Source organism: Tasmannia lanceolata, unplaced genomic scaffold (assembly GCF_043159265.1).
Source record: "Tasmannia lanceolata isolate RefF3 unplaced genomic scaffold, GAP_Taslan_0.1 ptg000102l, whole genome shotgun sequence".
NCBI classification, from domain to species: Eukaryota; Viridiplantae; Streptophyta; class Magnoliopsida; order Canellales; family Winteraceae; genus Tasmannia; species Tasmannia lanceolata.
In genome coordinates this window covers 87,501-110,078 of record NW_027518779.1, presented here as the reverse complement: position 1 = coordinate 110,078, position 22,578 = coordinate 87,501, and positions in this window count along the sequence as shown.

Genomic DNA, 22,578 nt, shown 5'->3' with positions numbered 1-22,578 from the left:
TCAGCTTTGCTTGTTCGAGTTAATTAGGAGTGGAAAGGTAAGGCAAGCAAGCTACGTGCCGGGGAAGAAAGAACTAATCAATCAGTCTGTTCTGTCCTTCGCTACCTAACAAGCCAGCAGGTTGACGGGAACTCGACTAAGGCAGCTTGCTGTTGAGCTCCAAGGTCTGGCTTGAACTAGTCGCTCTCGCTTCTCTAACTGAAAGCAAAGTAAGGTTTAAGCGAGACTAGCTTCTTTCTTTCCTAAGTCCGTTCACTACGTTCACTACTGCGTAGCCTGACTTTCACCCTAAGTTAGCCCTAACAAGAAGCAAGCTACCTCACTCGAAACAGCCAACAAGCAACAAGCTACAAGAGGCTAGGCTTCCCTTAGACAGATTCGCTACTGCGTAGCCTTTCGCTACCTTCTCTTCCCTGAATAAGCCTTCTCAAACTTGCAGCTAAGTAAGGTGTTGGCTGTTGAGTTCTAGTAAGACGGGTAAACAGATGAGCCGTAGAGACGGGGAAGAGAGGTAACTCGAAAGAGGTAGCGCTAGCTACTTGAAGTAAGACGGGTAAACGGAACATCGTAGCTAAGAGTGAACTTAGGTATGGAGTGGAAGCGGAACACCAACCCAATCTCGATTTCCGTTTTTCAACAAAAACTTTTTCTTGCCATAAAGGATCACATCACCCCTTTCCTTTTTCGCCCGCCAAAGAACAAGTAGCCTTTGCCACCTATTAATGAATTGCGGGAATGCAAATTATCTATCTATTCTATGTCGATTCAAAACGCTATTCGACGACTGAATCATATAAACGAAATTCTTCATGCTCGTCGAAATGCGCCTTTCATCTCTGTTTCAATTGATGGACGACTTGGCCCTGTAGACTTGATTCACACTTGAAATCCATTGAAAGAACTAATCACACCTTTCCGATCGCATGTGTGGCAGCATATCAATAGCGATCGTTATGAGCTTTCGACACCTATTCCTGCCTGAAGGAAATGCATGAGCGAAAGACTCTTTCAGTTCCAATTCTTTCTCTACGCTCAAACCCTTTAACAATCTTATTCAAGCTTTCTTGACGTCTTTCTACGCGGAAAGCTCTAGATTCATAGATCGGTCGTTCCAGATGTGATGTTGCAAGCCGCCGATCAGCGCAACCAATATCTGACGCGAGGCCAGTTCCTTTATACGATTACGATAAAGATCGAGCCGATTAGTCAGCTTTGCCCTGTTGATACGCTAAAGCATAGCAGCTCGAGAACTCACGAACTGAAGAGCTCACGTCACGAACTAAAGATGCTACGTGACGCTTCATATGCGGATACAAGGGCCCAGCCCATTATGACTAGGGAAGGCTCCTTTTTTGTTTGCTTGATGAGTCAGGTTCCGCCCATTCGACTGGCAAAGTTCATGAGCTGGTGTTCCTTCATAGGATCTCAATCAAAATGAGAAAGTGCATTCCGCTATACCGATCAAATGTCATTTCTAGTTGATCCGTATTATAAGGAGAAAGTCCAATGAAAAAAATGAAGGAAACCCGGTCAAAATGTAAATTTTTCCTTTTTCCTTATCCTTATCCTTATCCTGATCTCAATCAATATTTTGTTTTTCATTCCGCCCGACTGGAAAATTGGATTCTTTGACCATTTTTTTAGTCTTTAGAAAGAGTCTTTCTCCGCGGCAAGCATATCAAGCAGGATCGAGTGGATAAAATAGGTGAGGATAGCATCGAACAGTTGATCGGCTAGGCCTCGTAAAGGAAGGATCGCAAGAGAGGGATCGGATAGGCCTTTAGTTTTTATACCCTTTATCGCTGACGCGTATAAAGAAATAAAGGAAGCATATAAGGGGGATAAATTGATTGCTTAACGAGTCTTTTCGGCTTTTTCGATTTCTTTGCCAATTCCCTCATCGTGTTGGATGAGTTGATTGTTTGATTGTGGGGACCCATCTTCCGGAAGTCGTGAACGAGCTTCCGTTAATTACGGTTTCCGTTTGGGAAACCAACCCTTGATTAACTGCAAGAAAAAGGATCAAAACATCTTTGTATTTCTTTGTATTTTTTCATTTATAGATTTACAATGAAAGGCCAATGGCCGGATACATCATTTTGTTTATATTAAACTTTCATTTGGGAAAGCCTTCTTCTCTCTTTGTCGAGCAGCAACTTCTTTTCTTATGACCGCGTCCATAGCCAATTTTTCGTAATGAAAATGGAGTGGAAACATGAGTTGGCTTTTCCGGTTGAGATAGAATGAGCACTGTGAACTATCTGCTTCAAAAAGATAGTGGATCGAACCGAAACCAACGTCTATCAGCTTTGCATTGATCAACTGAGCTACTTCGCCGATTTGCTACCAAGCCCACCGGTTTGTTTTTGCATGCCCGAACTATTTTCTCTTCCCTTTGTCCTTCTGCCCAGCTCCCCGAAAACCACGTTCGACTCGCATGTGTTAAGCATATAGCTAGCGCTCATTTCGACCCGGCTTAACAGTATGATAGATCGTCTTTGCCGAGCAAGCGTTCTGTCAGTTCAAAAAAGCTCTCGTTGGCTTTCGCCAAGCGGGAGTCAATCAAGGGAGACAAAGATCTCTCTTCTTATTATTATTATATTAGATGACGGTAGATAAGGGGTGATGCCTTGTCTATCTATGCAATCCACATATCTGCTACAACACCACTTGTCCTATTCCCAAGACCAACTCTAGCTTTCACTGATGCTATATTATCGATGCGTGGAACTCTTTCATTCTGGTTCACGTTCTCCTTTCCTTAGCTTTCCAAGCTGCCCTAGTAGTGGGATAGGGCTATAAAGTCAGTTATCGCCTATTGGCAGTCTAGCTCTCTAGCGAAGTTCTCGTTCATTCTTCTTGGACGTGAAGTCGAAGACAGGTTGGCTAAGACCTCTAACTACTATCCCCGTTGACAGTGAGACTCCGCTCGATCGAAGCGTTTACTACACTCTATAATTCTTTCTTTCACCTATGACCTATTGACCTATACCGATTGCAGATACAACAGATGTAATTCACCCAGCTCCGTACCATCTTGATGGACATGGATAGGGATCGCGCATTACCCACAGCTCCTATCTAAGACTCGTTACCAAGCACTGTTACCACATTGCTTCTCTACCATGAAACCTCGTACCCCACTGTATCTACTCAATCGTCAACATCTCCCACATGCCCTCGAAGGCAGGGCAGGCTAGCTACAGATATTAACTACCCAGTGCTGTCCGGACATGCCGCTAACGCGGGTATATGAATTAGCCTGCCGTAGCTTCATGCATTCCTCTTATCCTCTACCTTTCCCATCCTGCTCGTAAGCCAAGGCTTGTATCCCACAATTCTTTGTTTACCTGTAATCTTGGTACCACAAAGGCCAGTAACCATCCTTAGAATGAGCCTTCCGTAGGCTCCTAATAACCTTTCACCGTCTCGCCTACTCCGTTCCGTTTGGTTGGTTCGCCTTGGTTCATTCATTCCTCTCCGTTGACTCCTTACCTTGCTTCGTGAGACTTCCCGATAGCTTAGTAAATTCCGGTTGGTTCTCGTGCTGGGCAGGGCAGTGCTTCATGCTAAGGCTTGGAGCAGAGAGAAGGAGGGTGGGCGAGTCTTGGATGAGGATTGGATTGATTCGTTCGGCTAGCTACGTCAAGTAGGTCTGACAGTCGGTAGTCAACTTCGAGTGCCCACTCTGACTTGTCTTCAAGGAGTCTCGCTTCCACTCTCTTCACCGCATAAAGGGATCTACATACGGCTTAGTGGGACGCTCATTCACTGACGCGGAAGGATTTCTCGATTGGTGCCAGGTAAAGGTCTTGGATGAGCGGATAGCTGACATGGGGATGCCAGATTGAGTCGATTGGGCAGCGAAGGGCTTGTGTGCCTGCAGTTGACTTCGTTGGCGGCTACGTCAAGTCGTAGTCAGTCGCAGAGACTTCGTTAATGAAGTGATTCGGCAGATGGTTATGGAGGAAACGCACCTATTCATGTGAGTCGTAGTGCAGTTGGCGAAAGTCATAGCGCAAGTGCTTTCTTCAAGCAAGTGAAAGGCGGGACTTCCATCAAGTAGTACGGTGTCCGTCGTGCTTCATTCGTTCGTTCGTAGGCCGAGAGGAACGATCGATCCATAGAAGAATGTAGGAAAGGAACCTCGGACTAAGTCAGTTCGGTGTCAAATGGTATGAAAGTCGTTGGCCGAAACCGGAGATGTAGAATTGTGGAAAGTCTGTCAATGATTTCCCGTGGTCAAGTTCGTTCAAGTCGGTGATGTAGTCGAGGAAGAACAGCCGGTTCGAGCTTCCGTCCTGATGTCCTCAGTCTCAATGCCCTTAAGCCGATGGGTTGAGCTAACCTTCCTAACAGTGATTCTGACTCGTGCTACCTCGCCTATTGGCTCACCTTCACCCATCCCTCTGATCCAGTAAGAGCAAGGCTAGTTGGCTTCGCTTGTTGATTCACTTGCCGATACTTGCTTGTCCCGAAAGCAGCCCTAGTTGCACCATCACACCTATGAAAGTGACTTTCTCGCTACTCTATCTTGCTTCTCCCGCGAACTATCTGGGTCATGTCATCGACTAGTGCGAACCCTAAGTCAAAGCTTGGGGTACCTACACCCCTCCATTCATTGGAGGGCTAAGTCCTGTGTTACCTTGGCAGTAGAAGATCTATATCTTTCACAAGAATTTCTCAAGATTTCTTTCAAAAGTTGCCAATTTTCATTAAACGATCTTTTCCCTAAGTAGCCAACCACAACCTCAGTTGTGTCAACTACCACGCATCCTTCACTATGGCAACAGCAAGGCTAGCTACTTCACTCGATCCTTCCATTGCCCTCTTTCTCTTAGCTTACGATCATGCAGCGGATAAGTGGATCGGTCGATGTCTCGTTCCCCGGATCGTCCGCTCAGTAGACCAATAACCTTCACTCCAGAGTTGGGGAATAACAACACCTACACCTAGTTCTCTTCACAGGCTTACCTTGCATCCTCTTCTTGGGTTCACTTAGCCCTAAAGCAGATAGCCTCATTTCTCGTTGGCAAGCTCACTCCTCATTCCTGTTTCCCCTAGGCGAAAGGTATCGGCTCGTGCACCATAAAAGTGGAGAACTCGTTAAGATTGTTGGTCTTTCCGTCGAACTTCTTGTGGGTGAGTCATCGACATCATCAACTCATTCGTTTGGTTGAGTCCTTTCATTCATTGTTTAAGACCTAGAACCCTACTCCCACTGCTTGGGTTAGGGAATACCTATACCTCGCCCATAGCTCCTCCTCACTTTAGTGACTGGATTATCGTTCTTTTATGTAAACAATTCCATCGAATAGAACATCTCACATATACACAGAGAAGAAAGAAGTCATCTTACTATACGATGCAGTGAGAAGCGCTTCTTGCTTGCTTTTACATTTCTCTGTCCTTAATCGAGAGAAGAGAAATTCATGAACGGATAGACAGACAATTGACAATCAGTCAGTTATGTTTAACTACGATACATTGAGAAAGGCTTAACAGCATTAAAAAGTTGATGATAGGGTTCGTTTTGGCTCCTCTTTTGTCATAGGTTGTTCCCGAGCCTCGATCAAGGGAGTTCATGCACTTCAGCCTATCGCCTATCATCAAGTTCTTATTGAACTAAGGAATTCGTGATTGATTCTGCCCTAGCAACAAAAGCTTTCTTTGAACATACCGAGATAGCTACATTGCCAGTGGTAAGTACAGCTCCTAAAGCTTAGGGCGGCTAGAAAGACGGAATAGCAGCTCCTCTAGGCTCCTCAGGCTTAGGGCGGCTCACAAACCCATCCGTTCCTTCGTCTCCCTCCCTAACGGTCGCCTCACTTCACTCCTGACTTCCAGACTGACGGACTTAGGGAATTAAGGACTGACTGCCGGACTGCCGGTGCTAGTTGAGACTAGTTAGTCCGTTCCGGTCGTTCCTCAGAATGGATCAAACCCGGGAATTTTCATTAAAACAACGGCTGTCAGTCCGGAATTCCTAAGTGAAGTAGCGAATTCCTGAAGTCCGTCGTTTAAGGGTAAAGGAGTTCTGTTAGGTAAAAGAAAACGGCTGCTAGAGCAAGAAAAGAGCAGGAAGGAGTTCATTCCGAATGTGGAAGTCCGTCTAGTCGAAATGAACGCTATACGGCTTTCGCTCGGGAAGTGCTTAGTTCATTCAGGCAGTCCGGAAGTTCATGCTTTCACATGCTCTTTAACTTGCCCTGATCTGCCGTCCCACCACCTTAATCATTTAAGTAGTAGGCATCTCTCCCAGCTTAAACCTCCCTTACTCTCGCACGCACGCACGCAAGCACGGAAGGAAGAGGTTTTACTGATCGAAGCGTGCCCCCAATTCTCAACCCCGGCCTATACAAGTGGTTTTAGAACCCTGCATTTGGAAAAGTTCTTAGTAGCAGTCGGCGACAATTCGCTAAACTTTGACTCGAGATGCAGCCGTCAGCTACTCTTCTATTCTTCGGTATGCTCCTCATGGTACTTTTTACTTTTTCCACCAGGACAAAAAAGTGCTTGAACAACTAGGTCTGGATGCTGTTTTAACGACCGGTGATCCAGGTAAGGAAATCTGTGCATTGAATTTAGCCGTCAAGGATGAGCTACTGGCGCTACTCCCAAATCTCATGAGAGAAATAGGGCCGATGGTTGACCGACATATAGCTGCTTGACCAAGGATGTCCCAGTTGACTCAAAAGGTCCGTTGTACCGGCTTGGCGGCTTTATATGGGCCCTGGGTCTACAATTCGCCCTGCTCTTCCTATCCTATTGATGATTCCGAGAGCACCTATTCTTGGCTCTTCAGTGAGTGAGTAGCCCGAAGGGAGCACAAATGACTGTGAAGTGCCTATCAAAAGATATAGAAAGAACAAAAGGTTACTTTATACTTTCGTGGCATGCAAAGTGACGAGCTATGCCTATCCTCTTTTTTCTTTGGATGAGAAGAGTAGGGCTGACTTATAGCATTCAATTGATGGGTCGGATGATGGAATTGGCTCGCGTAGCGCCATGCTGAGATGAAGAAATTGCATTTGTCAAGTCGAGTGTTGTAGACGAAATCATTCTTTCCTTTCCACCAGGGCAGTAGGATTTCAATTCGTTACTGAAAAAAGACTAAAGGCCGGAGAGGCATCACTAGCAACCTTTTTGTCTGCAGCGGTAAGATAGCCTCTCGCAAAGCCAGTGAAAAGTAAAAAGACTTGGGTTTTCAGGTCTATTATCGCACTCTGCCCAAAGAAATCCATTGATTGGAACGAAGTCTTGTCGCAAATTCGAGCGATAGGGATAGGGAAGTCGATAGGAAGAAGAAAGTCAGCGAGGGCACCCGGGCCTGTCTTTCGGTGATTCTTGTCTCTCTTCATCCTCTTACTCCGTAGACTGTTGGGGCGCTGCTGGAGCATTAGGCGATTGAGTCCCAGCTACTATAGAGGGAGTGGAAGCTTTGGTGCTCGATCTAGGCTTTTTGGGCTTAAGCGAACCGTAGTGAGAGGGTCAGATTCAAGGTTGGTACTTTCTTGATTGTCTTTCGTAAGGTCAATCGTTTGAACAAGAGGGCAGTCAGTTTACAGCCTGGAGTCGCAGGAAGAGTTGAATCCATACGCAAGTAGAGTTCATGAGCTCGGGTAGGCATTTCTTTTCAGTTAATGATTGTTCTCTTACAGCGATTAGTCATGAGCAGAAGCTGTCAGTCCCAGAATCTTACAACAATCAGAGCTAAAGGAAGCTTTGGAAGTGGACACTTATCATCCTTAGAACAGCCAGGATCTGTCCCACTCCTAAAAGACAAGCCACAAGAGCCAGCTCCATTCTTGGTTAAGCCACCATCTGAAAAGTCCAGACTTTGGAGTCTATTCCATGTTGGCCAAACAAAGCCGTGACTTTCTTTGATACTTTTGAACAGGGTAAGTCTTGTAAAAGACGTCAACAAAGACAAAGTTAGGACAAGCGGAAAAGACTACTATTAAGAAAAGTCTAGAGAACTGCGCGCAAGACTCAATAAGACTGAGAATTCTAATAGGGATTCAGCAACTGGCGATCCCTGGGTCCCTGGATCCCTAGCCTCAGTGATCCACTCCAATTTTTACAAAATAAGTTTTCAGACGAAATGTTTTGTACAAAGAACCTGCCCTTGCATCTTGCTAATGTTGTGGCGAGGATCTTAAAAAACTTCACTAGGCTCGCTTGATCTCATACAATGGTTGACTCCACTTTCTCTCATGCTGCCCAAAAATGAATAAAGTGGTTAAAGCAGCATAATAAGCGCTGTAATGGTATAATAGATAGGCACTTCTCACGAAAAAGCATAGACCTCATTTCTTGCCATGTACCAACTTCTTAGCTCTGCTTTCGCTAAAGCTCACTTCGCTTAAGCTCTATGACCTGCCAGGGTTGTCTAAACTTTGTTGACTCCACTTTATTAAAGACGAGCTCGAAAGCGATGTTCGCGAAAGTCCAACTTCGGTTCAATAGTAGACGTTTACGCAAAGCTTTGCCGAAGTTCACGTCGAGACATTTAGGCAATGAAGATTGAATACTTCTCCAGGAGGTACGAGTATCGGTACACATACGTAGGGCTTTGTTCACTACCTTTTTCCCGAAAGGAGGTGACCGAAGGGAATGAACGAGAGTTAAATAGTATATAATAAATGAGCGAGAGAGAAATACAGAAGAGCGTACAGCGAAGAGTCGAAAGAGGTCAACTCTAAACCAGTAATTCCTCAGCCCTAATAAAGTCTTCTTCAGTCGCGATCTTTGCTATAATTAAAAAGAAATGACAAGGTAGTTAGTCAAAGACAGAAGGCGGTCTTATGGTAGTCATTTCTTTGTTGAGATTGGATGAGCATGATAGGATTGTCCTGGACAAGATGTCCATGATTGGTCTTAAAGAAGCGGAGTACCATTTTGCTTAAGATGGATAGACAATAGCTGATATTCATCTTTCCCCTACGCCTAAGACTTGTCCGTGAAAGTCAAATCACAGAACAGACAAGGCCTATAAACATCACCGTTTACAGACCACTCTACTTCTCTTCAAGCAGAGGTAACAGCAATAAACTCTAATTCCATGAAGTAATGAGTTATGCCTGTCTGCCACTTGATTTCGATGAAATCGCTCCTCCACCTAATGGTGAAGACCCAGGCAGACACCGACTTGGAATATTCATGATCTGAATTCCAGTCGCGTCACTGTAATCCTCCTCGATCACAGCAGGGAATTTCCCTCAGTGCTACATGTAATCCATTTGACCTCTTAGGTAACTCAGAACTCTGGTCAGAGCACTCCACTGCTCTTTCCCTGGATTACTTGAGTTCTTGCTCAACATCTCCATAGCAAAAGCTATGTCTGGTCTCGTACAGTACATTACGTACATGAGACTCCCAATTTAGAATAATATTCAGTTGAGCCACAATTCTGCCTTTGTTCCGTATCAACTGGATACTGGGACTCAATGGAGTTGGAGCAGGCGCACACTCGAAGTGATTAAGCTTCTTGAGAATCTTCTCAATGTAACTCGACTGGGTAAAGGTTAACCCGTCCTTCTGTCTGACAATCTTGATTCTCAGAATCACATTAGCCTCTCCCATTTCCTTAATGTTTACATTATAAATGTCTGTCCCAAATCCTCATACTGGCAGATTCTCGCTCAAGAGTTCTCTATTCATTTGCTGAAGATGCAAATGTCACCTCCATTTATCACGAAACCGTTGGAAAACATCACTTCCTGAACCAGTCATGCCACTGCTAAGGAGCTTGTTTTAGGCCGTATAGTTACTTTCTCAGCTTGTAGACCTTCTTCTCATTTCAGGAGTGACGAATCCTTCAGGCTGCTCCATATACATCTCTTCTTCCAAATCACCGTTTAGGAAGGCAGATTTCACATCCCTCTGATGAATAATCAGATTAAGGATAGCAATTAACAGCCGTATTACTGTGATCCTCGCTACAGGAGCAAAGGTATCGAAGTGATCGAAACCTTCCGTCTGCTTGAACCCTTTTGCTACTAATCTGGCCTTACACTTGTCCAATGATCCATCAGCTTGAATTTTCTCCTGATGATCTACTTGCAACCAAAAGGTTCGCATCCTGGTGGTACGTCTACCTGAATCCGGGTGTTATTGGACATAATATAGTGCAATTAATTTTCTATTGCTTAAACAGCATCATGTGATGACGTAGCTTCAGCATGCGTCTCAGGGTCCTTTTCAACTAAGAGACCATAAAAACGGGTCAAAAGTCTTTTGAGTCTCCACTCTCAAGCTCTTTCTCAGTTCCTGTAGCCTCAGAGATCTCAATCTCTTTCCTCTTCAGCTAATTACTAATTAAAAGACAAAGCAACTTCTATCTCATCCATTTCGGATTTTAGAAGGAAAAGTTCTCGAAGAAGTTTGCATTGATTGACTCCACTATTACACCCCTTGTGACTTTTTGAGTATCCAAACACCATTACAGTCGATACCTCTGTATCCAACCTTTTGAGTCTTCAGGTCCGGCAACTTGACGTGAGCTAGACAATCCCATACTCTAAAACTGGCTTTCTGCTATTCCATACCTCGTACGGAGTAACGTCAAGCTTCTTATGTGGGACTCGGTTGAGAATATAACTCGCTGAAAGCAGTTCTTCAACCCAAATATATTCTGTAAAACCCGAACCTATCCGCATGGACTTGATCATCTCATGATCTTCACTGCAAACTTGATCTTGATATACTCTTTTCCTCTGTCCAATCTGATGGTCTTGATCTTCAGGTATAGGCAATTCTGCACCAGAGCTTTAAGAGCCTCATCCCTAGTTCTCATAGGCATATCTCAGGCATGATGTAATATCACTTTAATCAACATTTGGCTTAACCAAGCCTTTTCCAGAACCAGAATAGCCCTTCTCAACGAATACACTGGTCAGAATCAATTTCTCAGACTCGAAGACCATCTTAAAGCCGTGCTTGGACAAGAGAGATCTGGAAACCAGGTTCTTGTGGATGTATGGCATGTGCAGAACATTCTTAAGTGTAATCACCTTCCCGGAGGTGAACTTCAGCTTGACGGTTCCCTTTCCAACCACTTTGGAAGTCGAAAAGTTGCCCATAAACAAATTCATGCCAACCCCCACTAATTCGAAGGTCTTCAAGGCATTTCTTTGACTGGTGATGTGATGAGTCACACTCGAATCAGTTCACCACTCTACCTCGTTCTCGACAACGAAGGCTTCTAAAATCATGGCAACCATCATGTCACTGGACTCTTGGTCTTCCTTATCATTCATTCGTGCGATGACGACAGTCCATCGCAATCATAGAACTCGTTGTTCTAAGCACTGCCATTATACTTTCTTTGAATTTCAACTTCTTATCTCGAGGGGGAAATTCTTTCTATCCTTATGAAATCAAAGGATTTATTTTTCTTTTATCCTTTGACCCTTTCTATGTCAAAGCAAAGCCTTGATCGTGCTTTCCTGAATTTACCATACGATCTGTACCGAACCTTATTTATACGAATAAAGAACTGAACTTCAGGTCGAAGAGAAGGAAAAAGAAGCAGCTTCGGCCTCCTCCTATTCCGGATATATGCTTTCAGTTCCGCGTTTTCGTTGCATCCCTAACTTTAGTGAGTGAACGTGAACGGCCACTGCTTTCCTTTGTGTTACATGAAATGAGGGCCCCCCTATCACTTAAAGGCAGCCTCCTAACCCGTGGAACCTGCTTGCCCGGTGGATGAGAAAGCAGACTTCGCCCTCAAAACCTGATCTGTGTGGAGCAGGAAAGAGGAGATCGGAGTCAAGGGGAAGGCCAAAGCGAAAGACCTACTTCAAGGCAAGGAGAGCAGACCAAGTCGGAGAAATAGGTTTTAAGGAACCAAGTCAGCAAGTCGAAGCTCAAGGACGAATGAGTTCTTGAGTCAGCAAGCTTTCTCCTCTTTGGCCCCCTTTCCAGCACCAAGGCACCAACAAAAGCAAAGCGTAGCGACCAAATCGAAGAAGAGAAGGAGAGGGGAGCTTACTCCGCTTAGAGAGACTGGAGATCGTAGTCTCAATCCTAACCTCATAGAAGGTCTTTTCATGGTATGCCTTCCTGGCTCGTATGATTGTGTTGCCTTCCTCACTGGTATTCCCATATCGGGATCGGGGACCAAGACGAAGCGTAGTACCATACCCGAACCTACCTCTCGCTAGTCTTACTGATTTTTCCGACTTGGTGGTGGAAAGGGGAATAAAGCATGATTGCGAACTACACTAAGGTTCAGATAAACTCGTTAGCGGGAAGAACAACGACTAGCAGTACGAGGAGGCGATTCAGCAAGAGAGGCACACCTCCGCTATTGACCCGATCAACTTGTTTTGACTCGACAAAACCCAATCTACTCGTACTGATCTACGACCACCCTTTGAAAATCGAGTTCATAAAATGAGTTTTTCTCTTTGAAAAGGTTCCGAGTTTTCGTATCTTCTCCCGAGAAGGAATGACCTAAGTTAAGTAAGTGGTCATCAGTTGTATCTTCCCATAGAGATAGCTAGGCTCGCAGGCACAGCCCTCTGTTGTAAAGGTTTTTGGCTTTCCTCGCATGAGCAAAGAGCAAGCAGCTTACTTACCTAAGAAAAAAGGGCAGGATTTTATTCATAAACTAAGCTCGCAGGATCTAAAGTGGAGTCTCGCTACAAGTCGAGCTTGAAATGGAAAGTCCAATGGATAAAGTCTCGCTCGCTTAGACAGGAGCGATATACGCAGGTGTTGTCTTGTTCTCTTTTCACCTTTCTAACTCCTCCTGCCAAAGGTGCGATGGGTTCGGGTGGCCTAACGAGATTAGCATAGCAGGTCTTTTTCATATGAACGGGAAAGAAGAGGCTGGGCTTAGGAGTACTTAAGAGCAAAAACCAAGAAAGATAGAAGTTAGGAGCTCGGCTTTATCCTATTTTTCTTCGGGTTGATTTGATCAGGAAGGGATTTCTCGTAACAATAGGAGACAGACAGACAGATCAGATATAGAGCACTAACACAGTCAATCCAGGGTGAATCCCATTGTGCATCTACTTCCGCTCATCGAAAGTCTACCTCCGACTGAATCAATATCTCGTTTTCCCTTTGCTGCCACGGAGAGCGATGTTCCGCCTCTTTCTTAAACAGCTCTCGCTCATTCATTTCACTGAACCTGAACCCTTCCACCAAGAAGACAAGCGGAGCGATCAGTGTGATCAAGCGAGCTATCATGCTTTTTCTGGCTTCTGGCCTACACAGATCAGGTTGTTTTGTTTGGAGGGCGATCAGTGGGATCGCGTTTTCTTTGTCTGTTAAGCCTCACAGCTATGGTTTTGATTCTTTTGTCGAATCCGAGTTCTTCATGCCATGAAGACCAGCCAAGCCGAACTAAACACAACCCGTTCTTCCCGTTCAACCCTTCTCGTCCTGACTTTGCTTTCAATGGACCCCATCTGTATCCTTCCCAGCGACCCTGCTTGTGTCGACCAGCCAAGCAGATGTGATTCTGTCTCTTCCTTTCCTATTATCACTGACATTAAGGTTGACTCTCTCTCCTTGCTCGTTTCACTCCTTTCCGTGAAGAGCACACTAGGCACCAAGTCGCAGTGACAACGCCTTCCAGCGGTAGTCCTCCGGTAATCAAGCAAGAACAAACAATCATTCATCGGAGGGAGCGTGGATTGTTTTCAAGTCAGGCGGATACGTGCTCCTTTAAGACCCTTGATTGTCGCTCTTTGAACAGGCAGAGACGAACACACAATTCCAACGGCAGCAGGAGGGTGGTCGTAGATCAGGTGCGAACCCGACACATCCACTGCACGATCCTTTGGAGCCGTAGTTCCGGGATTGGATTGCAAAGGGAGCGGGAATGCTTTGAAGCTCAACGAAGTCAAAGCCCGTTGGTTGACCGTTGACCTAGGAACGATCCATGGAGTTCTCTCTGTCCTCCCTTTGCTTGAACTGGACTTTTCCGAAAAGGTGCTTTGCACTATATGCTGGCTCACCCGGTCAAGCTCTTGGCTAAAAAAGATTCGAAGACACTCCTCAGGCTACTGAACTTCACTTTCAATAGCGTTTGCGTGAGCTATCGCTTACTCAACTTGCACAAAGCTACTGAAGTAGCTTTGCCTTCGCTACAATTTCCTGCGAAACTTGACTTACCAGTTAGGGCCTTTCATGCTCTCCATAGACATAGAAAGAAGCACAAGCCTCACACCGGATTCAGGCTCTTTAAAAGGTCCTGTCACTTTCCTGTCCCTATCTAGTCCACCAGCCAAGCCCAGTTGAACAAAGAAAAGTAGGCCTGTCAAGAAGACAAGCTCAACGCTCAAGCTGTATCTCCTTCCTTCCCAACCCTGCCCTTTTAGCTCTTAGGTAAGTAAGCTCCTTGCTCTTTCTCCGGAAGCTAATCCACCCCAATACAACCTGTCTGGTCTTTCACAAATCTTGCCTTTCTACCTTCCCTATTGACTCCATGAATTAGCGTCGACCTGTCTTTTCAGCGTAGAAGCTTGCAGGTTCGGGAGCTGAATCATCGTAGAAAAAACAATCAATCCTCATGATTTGCGTGGGAAGAATGGGTTCGTCAAAACCGGGTGGAAAGGGACCAAGCTCAGAGTCAGAGGCGAGTTGACAGACAAAAGCTTGGATGTTGTGATTCCGCCTTTCCAGTAGCGAGTGAAACTCCGTGAATGGGCAGAAAGGGTGTTCAAACCGGGTGTTGAGGAAACCTTCGTCAGGAGGTTTATCTTTGAGGAATCGCCGTTATTCGCTCAAAATGATGAAGGAGACCTCTGTTCCCCTTTTTGCCTGTTTAATAGCTTGAGATGAGGGATCAGAACCGGACAACCCCTTTAGTCAAGGCCAGTTGAAATGCCAGTCAGGAAGGCTCTCGGAAGGTTAGGAAGGACAGAAGGGTCAGTGGTGAGAGGAAGGGAAAACAGGTGAGACCCGCCGGGAGAGGATATAGATGAAATCTGGACAACCCAAGGAAAGTGGAGAGCAAGCCATTTGTTGCATGTTCGGATTGTGCCGCCTACCTCTTTCCTAAAGACAGTCATGTTTGACTGAGACTACCGAATGGTTTACCTTCCTTTACCTTCTGCACTGCACTCTTATAGGCTTCTCCTAGCTACTTAGACTTGTTGTAAGACTGAAACAAGGGATCGGCAGCTAAGGATAGGAGATGAACATATAGGCTCGATTGCTAAGGAGAGGAAAAAGCCACTCAATTGCTTGTTCAATTGAGGAGAGCAGCCAGCCCAGCCCCTTTATTATTAAGGTAGGTGGAATGTTAGCACTTTAGTTTTCACTTCCTCTCCCAGCCAGCCGCCTACTGAGCTAGATAGACATAGGCTCAACGAAGTAAACAAGCTATAAGACTAGGTTTCCTTAAGCTTATCGCATGTTCAAACATGTTTCTAGGTCGAACCCCTATCAGCCCTACCAGCTTTAAAGCGAATAAACTCGGGCATTCCTTCCCTTCCGCCGTCATTGACGTGGTTAGATAGATGTCAGGCTGAAAAGCCATAGTGCTAATGCTAGCCCTTACGTTTTGAAGCTCGTTCCCGTGGGAGATGTTCCTGCCTCCCTCCCAGCCTCTCGTGGACCAATGTCTGTAGCCTCCCATAAGTGGGGTCGCCCGATCAAGGCTTTTCCGTCCGGGCGGGGAATGAAAGACATTGAATCAGATGGAATCATCAACGGCTATGATTGACTTTACTTTATGTTTTCTTGCTAGCTAGCTTGCTTGAAGTCACATTCCAGCTTGTAGTGATCTCACTTTCGTTAAAGCCCTTCGTACTTCGATCCAATCAATCGATCAAGAGGCTAATCTCTGGAGTTTGGGCCGGTAGCGTAAGATCCAATCAGGAACTTTAAGAATATGCCGTTGAGAGAAGGGTTTCCATTGCCTATTCAGTCAGACAGACAGCCAGATACTTATAACAGAGCGGGGTAGACCATAGCTGTACTTATCTTATTAAGTTGAGTGCAACCTACTAATTCAACATGAATCCAGCGCGGTTGTTCGTATTTCATTTTCTTCTTCCAACATACACTCACTCATTCTTTCTTCCCTCGGTGAATTACTATAAGATAAGATCAAGGCTGCATTTAGGAGTTCTGTTTCCCTCTGATTAACTTAAAGCCAGTAGTGAGATCAATCAATCACTTTTAGCCTAGCGCGAAAGCGTCAAGTCCGCTGTTTGTTGGTATTCGTCTGCTGCTTTTAGGTCCCGTTCCCGCTGTAATCTGTACTCGGTTCTGGTTTTCTCGAACAAGCGTACCCTGATGGATGCTAGCTGCCTTCTGCAATCCTTTCTTTCCCAGGTAGGTAGCGGGGAGGGAAGGAAGATAGGTATTAATGCAAAAAGGAAAGCCGAGACCTATTGCTTGCAGATACAGATCCGTCAGCGTCAAGTCCTAATGCCTTAGGTGTTCGGAAATGGTTGAAGTAGTTGAATAGGAGGATCACTATGACTATAGCCCTTGGTAGATTTACTAAAGAAGAAAATGATTTATTTGATATTATGGATGACTGGTTACGTAGGGACCGTTTCGTTTTTGTAGGTTGGTCCGGTCTATTGCTCTTTCCTTGTGCCAGTCGGCCAGTCGGATGGTATTGATCGAAGAACTCCCGCCCAAGTGCTGTAAGCAGGTCCCCGTGAGTGAAGGTCCCGTTCGCACTGAAGTGATGAAAGCTCGAACTCAAGCGTACCTTTAGTAAGGGAAAATCATGGATTACCAAAGGTTTATAGATGATGAAAGCTCCAACTCGCGCTCAATGGGTACGCACTCAACTTTGTTGCAAAGGCCAGCCAAGGTCCAGCCATTTCTTTCTAAAGTCAGGAAGGGTCCAAATGAAACTGCCTAGCTGTACTCAATGTGCAAATATTCCATTTTGCACCAGGCGGAAAAACGCCCTCTTGATTTGGTAGTGGTCTACTAAGACCTCTACATACAGGGGTCGAGTATGGGGATAGCGAATGTAAAGTCAAAATCATTCTGAGTTAAGGTAATTGGTTGGGGAGAAAATAGACTTCCCCCCTAGCTTCTTCTTCCCGGCTTTCTTTCGCTGCTTCATAAACCCCTTTAAAGTGGAATTCACCCGCACCTTCGAACTCTAACTCCAACTCAAACTAGAACTCATCGCTCCAAAGGGCTTCCCCCGAATCATACCACAACATATATATCTCTCCAATCCCCTCAAACGGAGATGCGGAAACCGCCTCTCCTTGGTATGTTACTTAGCAAGTCAGTTATGAAATGTCTTATTAATAGAATTACTTTCATTACAGTGCATCTTCCCCAGTTCTCTTAAGATCAGACGGGAGAAAGATTGAAATTCTCTAAGTTCAGAAGTGACTTTAGAGATAGTTCTTCTCAAAGGCCTCTTCTTCGAATAGCGACTCTAGACTCGGAGGCGCTAGTTCCTCCCCTTAATCTACGCCGCATTCTTCCATGTCTCTCTTTGTGAGTTTGGTCTCAGTTTAGTCTCAATGGGTCAGCAACAGCTTCGACGAGGTAGGCTCCGCTCCTCGGAGTACCCACTTCCCTCTTCATCGCTCCCCCCCGATACCGATCCCATTGATTTGATGATTTTGTGCCAAAGTTAAGGCGGTGAATGAGATCTCGAGGGCCTCCTACGTCTAAATCCGTTTTTAGGCGGAGAAGAGACTCAAGGAAATCTAATGAAACCCCTACTGATGTCGTATCCCAGCCAGCTACACACAAACTTCCCTATCTCCAGTGCATATCCGGGCGGTACGGTACAGACAGCCAACAAAAGCAAAAAATCGCAGAGTCCAAGGTCGGATGGATGAATTTAATCGGTAAGGAGAGGGGGTGAGGGGGAGTAAGCAACTCCGGGAACAGAACTAGGGAAGTCGGAAGCAGCATTCGAGGCGGATCCAGGTTCCGCTGAACCAAGGGAGAGAGAAAAGAGTGGTTTTTTGTATCTTCATCTCTGCTGCCAAGCTCTATTCTATCAAAAGCGGGCGAACTCAACTATCAAAATCAATCTGCTCCTGACGGTACGGAACTAGATATCAGAAGCAAGCAAAGGTGAATCCGTATCTGCTCCATCGAATGCTGCTACAAATGGTGATGATTCTGTCGCTTCTGCTGGATTATCTGCTTCTTGAAAGGCAGGCAGGCTCAGTCAGGTTCGCTCGCTAGTTATATGCTTAACACATGCATCTGAGGTAAGAGGTGCCGCTAAGGTGAACGCTCAGCTTCAACTCTGACTTTATATTATAAGTGCACTGAAGGTTAACTATGTCAATCTACAACTCAATGTGATTGGCTTCGTCCGGGCTCAGTCAAACCTCTTCCTTCCGTGCGAGCGTGCGAGCGTTCGATAGTAGTGCGAGGGAGTAGCTGCGTGCTAGCGTGCTTGCGTGCGTGCGTCCGGAGCTGTGAAGTGAGGGCCCACGGACCGAACGGAACGACTCAACCGAGAGGGGCGCTGTCCGGCTTGCTTGGCTTATTTGACAGCCTTCCTCTTATAGATCTCAGTTCTGTTCTTTGGTCGTTTCATTATGCCAGCTAATCCAGTACTCGACGGGAAAGCATGTATGCGAAAGTGGGCGAGGATCAGGCTTATCAGGTAACGAGACTGGGTTTGGAGCGAGCCAGCAAGTGAGCGATCCTTCCAAGCTTGGGTATTATATTTGTGTATTAGCGATTTTCCAGTAAGTAGCTAATTTGAGTCGCTGGGTAGTCTATGGGCTGTTTACTTGCCCGCTGTTAGATTCTATTTGCCTTTAGTTCTGTAGTTAACCCTGTAGTTCTAGCTCCCAGTTCGAAGTAAGCCCTTAGTTTTGAAGCTTAGTAGCTAAACTAAAGTAGATCGGGCAAATGCGTGTGTACTTAACTTTGACTTGTGTTAGAGTAAGGGTTGTTGAAAAGAGTAGCTCAATGGGTAAATTAATTAATTGGCAGTTCGGATAGCTCCGATCAGTGTGATTCGTATATCCTATGTTGATTGTATGGGCTATTTGCCTTAACTGAATCAGTAGTATCAGCTACTCAATGAGTGGAGACATTCGGGCGTTCTAACTCCCGTTCTAACGCTTAATCCGTTACAGCAACTGAAAAGATAGAAGAATGAAATGCGCATACAAGCTCGCTTTAGGTGGGAACTCAAGCCATTCTACTTCGGGACAATGGTAAACTAGTCTCATGGCTGCATGCTCTTCTTCCCGATCCCGATTTCCGAGTTAGACAGCCTGGATGGGAGCTGCAGTTCAAATACCTCTTATGAGTAGAGCTCCTTGTTCTATTTGAGTAGCTTGGTTTGGTATTTCGAGTAAGTGACTAGTAAGTGAGTCGCTCGGTTTGGTATATTCTATTTGCCTGGGGATTTGATTTCCCTATTTACTTCTAGGCTTCAAAGGGTGCGGATGCTAATGCTCGCTTCTTTCCTTGCGTGCGTGCCTCTTTCTTCGCGCTGCTCCTTCCATAGCCTATCGTAGCCCTATGCTCCGTCTCATTCAGTTTCCTGCTCTCGAAGGCAACAACTGGATGCTTGTCTCGAATCAGCACTCCGCCAATCTCACGGTCATTCTATCGAAAAGAAGGGCACCCACCCTCGGTTAAGTTAAGGGATAGACCGAACCGAACCAGCTCACTAACGAAATTTCAGATCAGGAAATGTCACCCGAAGCACACCTTATTCGCTCGGCTGAAGCTGGACTCGAAGCACGCCTTCAAAGCTCACCTTCCCTGAACCAACCGCCCACCTTCACGCCCTTGCCTGCCCGCCTGACTTGCTTGAAAGAAGCTCTGAAACAAGACAATAGGGAAAAGGTGGAACTTGCCTTCCCTTATCTGTTAACCGAGGACTGAAACTACACTCGATAATGCTCTTACGCTAACGAAACTGTTTACTTCCCTTCTGTCCTCCGTTCACTCCTCCCTCTGCCCTCACTATCATTTTTCGAGGCTGACAAACATATTTTGACTCACGAGCTCCTTACCTTCGCCAACCCGGCAGCGAGAAAGCACCACCACCCTGTCATGGCACTCACCGACAACGGCTATGCGCCCGACTGCGTCGACACACTTTTTGATCTTCCCCCATGTAGCCAGCACCCAAACCATGTGACATAAGCAACGGGCAGCCTCAACTCCAAAAAATTCAAATAAACTGGAAAGGTGTTGGCCGGCTAGCGGGCACAAGGCAGGATGCTAGATGTCTGATGTAGGTACAAGGCAGTTGGGAGCAAGGCAAGCTAGCAGCTACTTGTTTGGAGTATAAGAAAACTCGCTACCTACCACTAAAGAACCTTCAATTGGCTGGGCAACCCATAGGGGTTTTGGGCTAAGTTGCTCTCGTCAAGTAGATGTCCGTAGACATATTCAAAGCTCTTAACGAAGAAACGAGCGCAAAGTTGCCAGCTTTCCACTGATGTGATGGACTCACACACGGTCAAGTTCCTCCTCTGCAACCGATGAAGCCGAAAAATCCCATTCCTCTTCGTTTGGCTGAGCGAACTAGACGTCTTTCGTACGAAATTTCCTTGTCTGAACGTTAATGATCTGGAACATCGGTTCCAGTCTTCTTTCCCGACCCGATTCCTTCCTTGGCTGTCATTTGCATATAACTAGCTAATGCTGCTGGGAATGCCCTTGGCGGATTCTATCTTCTCTTGGTGGAGTAACTTGCTTACAGTGCTTTAGGGCTCTCTCCACACAGGGCGTCAGTCGTGAATCCTATATATGCCTATATAATAATATGGAAGGGGATTGCCAAGTGGAAAAAAGACCATTCGATTCGCCTTGACCGGATCACATAGCGTTAGCGGAGCGGTAAACTTCGCATCAGGAGCAGTCTTTTACTTTACTACGGATAAACCGCGTTCACGTGGTCGAATAGAAAAAAAAACAACCTTGCTGCTCGCTCAACGCGCGTTAAGTACTCCTCTATCGCGCTTGTGGAGCCTTTTTGAGTTGAGCTTAGCAGGAGCTTATCCGCTTCGGTCTTATTCCTGCCTTACCTTATATGTACTATCATCATAACAATTATTAGTTGAGTGCAGCAAGAGCTCTGCCGTTAGGCTAATTCCTGAGTAGGGAGCCGAAGGCGAGCGCTTTCAATGCCTTATTGCCCTAGTGCGCTGCCCTAGTGTGCTTCTTGAAGCCCGATGCGCGCGCTGCTCGCTGAGTGGCCTTTCTCCGCGCTTCTATCGAGTGAAGCACCGAGCCTACGCTTCTCAGGAATGCACCCTTTAGGCTAGTTCCTGATTCAGTCAATTCAAACAAGCTAAGAGCACAGCAGACAGCGCGAACAAGCAGGCATGCAGCCGCGCGAGACTAGTGCTTCTATCAAGTGTGAAGCAAATCGGTTCACTCCACAGGAAGAAGTCCGAAGGGGGAAGCAGGTCGGATGGCAAGCCCCCCTCTCTTTCGAGCGAATTGCAGCGCAGGACCTTCCCGGATTTGCACGATAGTCAGCTATGCTAGCCCACGATGAACGACAGAGTGGTATGGATATTCCGCTAGAGCCTGGGCGTAAAGTGCGTTTGAGTAGCAGGTTGGTGGGCTTTGATTCCTCCCCTCTTCTCGGAGAGCGAGAAAGGCACGGCTGGTTTCGTAGATGGAGTACATGGGCCCAGGAAGGACCCCTGGCGAGAAGACGGCTCACGGCTTGCATGTACAAGATCGTAGTGAAATCGCAGCTTCACCGCCGTTCGCGCTGATCCCGAGCAGCGTGTCAGCCGAGAGGGAACTCGGTAAAGAAATTCGGCTCGAGGGCCTATATTTCCACAGGAGGGCTTAACAGCGCCTTGCTTAGCATCACGTGCGAGCCTAACCGTAGCGGGCGTCGAGACCCTTCTAACTGGATTGGGTTCAAAACAAAACGTGAATAGAGTACGTGCGACTGACGGACATTGGTCGAGCTGTTCAGCTGTTGATCGGTACGATACAGACGAGTCATCTAGTGCTCTCACTGTCTAAAGGAGGGCGTACCCGTCCCAATTTCGGATGCTAGCAGCGCCTCTGACTCTTTGACTGGCGGCTTCTGTATCGAATCTTTGGCGGATTGCTCCATCCGGTCATTGCTAACCTGATCTACGACCACCCTCGCCCGAGGCTTCCATGGGATGTACGCCTCCTCGCATTGGGAGCTTTTCCGTTTGGAGGGAAACCTTATAGGGTAAAAAGAAATAACCATACTTATCCTCCCTATAAGCGCTATTCAGGCCGTTCCTCGTCACCCTGAAGGTAGGACGATGTCTTGGTCCCGTCATATAGGCAACCTGCTTCCTTCCGTGCTCCCTTGCGCGCAAGCACGCACGCTAGCAGGGAGAGGTTTGACTGAGCGAAGCGTGCCCCCTTAGCAGCGGTTGAGTCGTTGCGTTCGGTCCCTCGCCCTCACTCCGCTCGCCTCACTGCACTGCTCCGGACGGAAGCACTCTAGCAGGGAGAGGTTTGTTTCCGACTTCCTTCGCCCTCTCGGTTTAGTCGTTCAGTTTCGGTCCCTCTCTCCCTCACTCCGCTCGCCTCACTTCACTCGAGAAAAGCTTTGCAAACAAGAGTGAGGGAGAGGTTCCCCTTAGGGGATACTCGACCAGCCGGGAGAGGTTTTCTTCTTTTAGGCTTATA